Here is a 5,461-nt window from a genome sequence, read left to right on the forward strand (position 1 = left end):
AAAACATCAGTGTAGGGTTAAAATATCGAATAAATGTAATTATATCCACGAATAAATTCATATCAAATCGAATGTAATAAATATTTCGGACATTCACCAAAGCATATCTGTGATTGTCGACATACACCGGTGAGGGTCCGAATGTACAAGAATGTAATGAAATATTCGATCTTTCACCGACGTATTTGGTGTTTGTCGACATACACCGGTGAGGGTCCGAATGTACAAGAATTTAATGAAATATTCGCTCTTTCACCGACGTATTTGGTGTTTGTCGACATTCACCGGTGAAAGTCAACAACCACCGATTTCGGTCTTTCGCCGTGACACGCACGCACGCACGCACGCACGCACGCACGCACACACACACAGATATATATATATATATATTTTATTCTGAAATTACTTGAAAACTAAATTTTTTAAAATTTTCCATCTTATTTAATAATTTTTTAGTATTTTACGTTAGTAAAAATTTTATTCGCTACGCTGTTTTAAATAAATTTGTACCGATGTATTTTTTTTGTCAAAAGAAACCATTTAAATGTTTTCTTCTTTTTTGTGAACTCATTTCCGATGTGATGACAAGGGGAAAGCCATGGATGATTCGCGGTCAGAAATGATCCCAGAGGGCGCTGCTGGACTGGACTCTAAGAGGCAGGATTTTACTTTTGCCATCTGCATCAGAGAGATGTTCATCCCGAGGATCTTTTATTCCACACTTTGGTGAGTCATTTTTGTTTTTGTTTTTTTAATGTCACATGTCACTTTAAGTGTCCTTTGTACTACCTGTTTGGGGGTACAAAATGGCTCATTTTTACAGTTAGTCGAAGGCTGTAATTGTTCTTTATCGAAAACATTTACTATTAAATAAATAATTTCGCATATTTCTGGAAATTATGTATTTATGAATAAATCATTATAAATAAAAAGGTTTTAAGCAAATCATATATGCAGAAAATAAATGCTTCAAAATGTCGTAAATAAAAAAAATATTCTTTATCAAAAATAAATATACTTTGCTTAATTAAATAAAATCCATTAGTTTTTTTAAAAAAATTTTTTGATTGTTTGCCAAGTCTTGTATCAGTTTATTTATTTTAGAATTTTTAAATGAAATGAAGATTTTTTTATATAATAATAATGTTACTTTGGAGTATGGCACGATTTTTTATTTGCTATCATATGGTAGAATTTTTAAATAAGAAAGCTGAAAAATTATGCAATGCTCGTAATATTCACAATTTTAATAAAAATGTACAATTATACATGTTATAAATAAGTGTTTATATAAAAATTATGTAAATAAAAGATTACTAGAAAAGGATAATAAATATTTTAAAGAAATAATTTGAAATATCACTAGTAAAATATATATATATTTTGTAAAGTAAATAACCACTAAAATAAAAAAAATTATTATCTAAAGCGCTTTGTACTTTATTTCTTTTTAGAGTTTAAAAATGAGCTAAAGTATTCTTTCTATCCTTTTTCTTCCCTTTTCTAAACTTTGTTTTGTAAAAAAGAACGGAATTTATATTCGTTTCTATGTGATCGTATGGACTATATTTCGAGACGAAAGCTTAAAGGGTTTTTAATGTATAAAACACGTTTTTTTTAATGGTATCTGATGAAAATAAAGATACTTTGTGTAGTATACAAGTACACTTTTTCACAGGCATACCTAATTTAGATCATACGCGTGTTAATACTGAATGTCTATTTCATTAATAATTATTTTTCTTTTATGTAAAACTTTTATTCTTCATAAAACAGGCATAAATGTGATTGCTTTATAAGTAAAAAATATAGATAGTTTATAAGAGTGAAGTATATAAAGTTAATTTATAATAAAGACAAATAAGTATACGGAGGAAAAAAATTCAAGTAAAATAACCGCAGTGTAAGATAGACATTGTTTTTCCGAGACATAATTTTTCCAATATTTTTTCGATCATATTCTCATTTCTAGAAATACTGGATTTCAAAATTATAGTTCCTATTACCACATATTTAATAAAAGAAATACAAAACTCAAAAGTAAATTTAACCAAATAAATGGTTTTTATGTCTTGCTGTAAGGTATCATGAAAACCAAGTTCTTCCACGTTTACCATATTTTAACGCATGTTATAAAACAATACTTTATTGTCAACTTTACCAAAATTATTACCAAACCACTTCGGTAAAACGTACCTCGATTTTTTTTGGTATTCCCATAGAACCAGGAACGCTGTAAATTTTACAATATTTTGATAGTTTTTACTGTATTTTGTTTAGCAGTGTCTAAAGTACATAAATAAAAATAGCTTATGAGCATAAAAATAAAGATAGTACATACATAAAGATAATTTATAAATATGAAATACGTAAATAAAGTTACTTTACGAGTATAGAAATAGTTTATAAGTTAAGAAATGAAGATAGCTATCAATAAAGGAAAACGGATATTACATTTTCTTTTTAAAAAAAAGTTGTAAAAAACTAAACAAACAAGGAAATTCTAAAAAACGTACAAGGGAAAATTCAAAGCGTCGAATTCACTTAATGGAAGCTTTAATAAATATTTGAGATTATTATATGTTCTTTTTCATTTTATTCTTTACCAGGGAGTTCCGCTCTCTGCTCTCTTTTCTCACTAATCCCAGCCATTATTGCGTAATTCTTTTAGTTTAATAGCGAAATACATTGTTGCATCAAAATTAAAAATTATTTTATTAAAAGTGCCAAAATTCTTTTATTGCATTAACAGAGATTTGGTTCCACTTATTTAGTTCCCGATTCTGATAAAATTTTTTATTAATTGTTTTGATCACTTAACATTACAACTTCGGTCTCAAAATTTTTTCTTAAAAATATAATGTATAATTGCGTTTTGAATAGTTTCACGCATTTCATGAATAATCCCTGACGTATCTTCACGTCAGGAGATATTTGGGCATATGTTGTCGCTGAAGTGTAGAAATCAGTTTTTCTACGGATTGTCTACCTTTCGTAGCATATTCATACACGTTAATGAACTTTATTTAAATGTCAGGGTTTCGCTAAAGAAGTTTGATCGTTTAGAGCTCCATATCTGAAAGAAATGGGAACAGTTGACCTAGACCTCCTAGATAATCTGCACATTGCTTACTAAGCAGGGCTCGGCTTAGCCTAATTGGGGCCCGGGGCAAAAACTTCTTTGAGGGTCCCCTTCTGCTTCACTACTTGAATAATGAAAAACCGAACTTTATGGAGGTATTTAAATTCTCACCTCATTATACATATATAGTAAGAATATTGACTAAAGTCTTAAAAAAACTATTAAGTCCCCCCCCCCTTCCAATGGTCAGACGAAATATCGTTCTGTTCATTTTATTGATTTTCTGACAATTCAATGTTCATCATGCCGAATGCAGTTTTCTGATTGTTATCTTTGTCATCTAGCTTCGAAAAATCATATCCTTGCTGACATTAGGGCTGAATTCAGCTAAATTTTGGCAATGACGATAGCTCAATTAAGCCAATCAGAAGCCTGTATTGTGTTAAACATATCGCATTTCGTGATACATAAAAATGCAGTCTTTTGATTGGCCAAATTTGTCCATCGTAAGTGCCAAATTTACCTAAATTCCGCACTAGAAAGCCATGGTTTTACGAGAAATAGATTTTTGTGTTCATACGATAAAATCATGAAGGAAGCTAACATAAAACTGATAGATTTTACACTGTACTGATATTTTGTTTAAAAAAAAAAGTTCATTAAAGTTCATTACGCGAACGTAATATTACAGCTATATGAATTTAATACGCAATTTCTGCCAGTTTGATAAGCAGTCTCAACCAAGACAATTGTCTACTGACAAAAGCGTACACACTTCCAATGAAGTTTTGTCAATTTTTTTCATCCTTGTAATATAAGAAAATTCTATTAAAACAGCAAATAATTTCCATTGAGTTTAAGTTTTTGTTAGCTTTCAAAGTTTTCGATTATTCGACAAACTCAGATCCTTATAAAAGTGCTAATTCCTTAATTGAATTTCTTATTTCCTTAATTAAAACTATAAAAAAAAATTAGAAAACTGTAACGGAAAATCTTAGCAGTTTATAGGAAGATCTTGTGACTAAATACACAAGGAATCAGAGCTTCAAATTACTATAAAAATGCGATTTTTACATGGAAATATGTAGCGCTGAAACTCTTGTAAAAAATGTGAGTTCAATTCATATTATTAGGACTTAATATATTTTAGCCGATCTGAAATCGCAAGATGAAAAGATTTCAATAAGGAATTTTTTTTCAGAGCTAAACTATTCCGATTCTTTAAATGTAATCAGTGAATAGAAGAAGAATGTGAGAAAGTTTCCAAATTTCTAATCAGGAATTCTTTTTATTACCTAAAATATATTGAGTTGGTAATTAAAATTTCACCGTTACTTTTTTTATATGTTTAAAATATGGATATTTTATCTGCCGTTTCATTTGATGCTAATTTTCACGCAAAACTAAGTTTAAGCACTCTTCATTGAACTCAATTGGACGGCCAGAACGATTGGCGTCTGCTGTGAGGTCAAAATTTAAATTTTTAAGCCACGAGTGACTCTATTTCACACTATCCATACACAGCACAAATGTTACGAGCAGCTTTTGCGGCCTTATACTCTAAATTAACAGCAAAAAAGAGGAAGTGCTGAAAATTCTCAACTTTCCATTCCATTTTAATGATCTGAAAATTGCCATAAATTCATTCGAAAACTAATCAGTCTCTTTCGAATGATCTGAAACATTATGCCTCAAACTTTTAATAAAATACGCAACGTTAAAAATTTAAAAAAAATATATGGGAACTTACCGACCCAATATTATTATCCACAGTTGGGATGGGCGATGTGCCCAAGGAATCAGGAAGGTTAAGGGATTACTCTTGATTATTGTAGTTGAAAAGTGAGGATGCCACGAAATCTAAATCAAGACCCATTTTGAAAATGGGTAATAACACTTACTCTGCTATTAGTTGCTTCTTGATAAATGTCGCGTTTAATTGAATGATTCCACTTTTGTATTACCCTTTCGGGGAATTTGTAATGTAAAACACATTAGGCCCATTTTTATAATTACTTTTTTTACATTTCGGTACTGTACATGTATAAATACAATATATACAATATTATTTAAACAATAATATAAAGAACTAGGAGGCTCCGCCCCCTGCTCGCTAACGCTCACCAACCCCCGAGAATTGCTACGCAATCCTATGCGGTTCACGCCGTGAACCATGGCTCGCTGCGCTCGCTCGCCAATGAACACAATGTTCTAGCACAAAGACATAGTATATTATCATGAAAGACATAGTATTTTATCATCAAAGACATAGTATTGTACTTATGTAGAAGAATTCTATCAATGTTCTTACTGGCTTTTTAAAAAGTATATTAGCTATTTGGATTGTACATGGTGAAAAAATCAAAACATTAGCTAAAT

The 5,461-nt window shown here is 30.1% G+C and overlaps 1 protein-coding gene across 1 annotated transcript in view; it reads left to right on the forward strand.

Annotated features, from left to right (window-relative positions):
* The first annotated feature begins 621 nt into the window (after positions 1-621).
* Positions 622-5,461, forward strand: part of LOC107441318 (eukaryotic translation initiation factor 4 gamma 1-like) — a 24,081-nt gene continuing 19,241 nt past the window's right edge. Inside the window, exon 1 of the mRNA XM_071178034.1 lies at positions 622-726. The gene's annotated coding sequence lies outside the window, so the exon portion shown is untranslated. The remainder of the gene's footprint in view (positions 727-5,461) is intronic.

The sequence above is a fragment of the Parasteatoda tepidariorum genome, chromosome 2 (assembly GCF_043381705.1).
Source record: "Parasteatoda tepidariorum isolate YZ-2023 chromosome 2, CAS_Ptep_4.0, whole genome shotgun sequence".
Taxonomy (NCBI): Eukaryota; Metazoa; Arthropoda; class Arachnida; order Araneae; family Theridiidae; genus Parasteatoda; species Parasteatoda tepidariorum.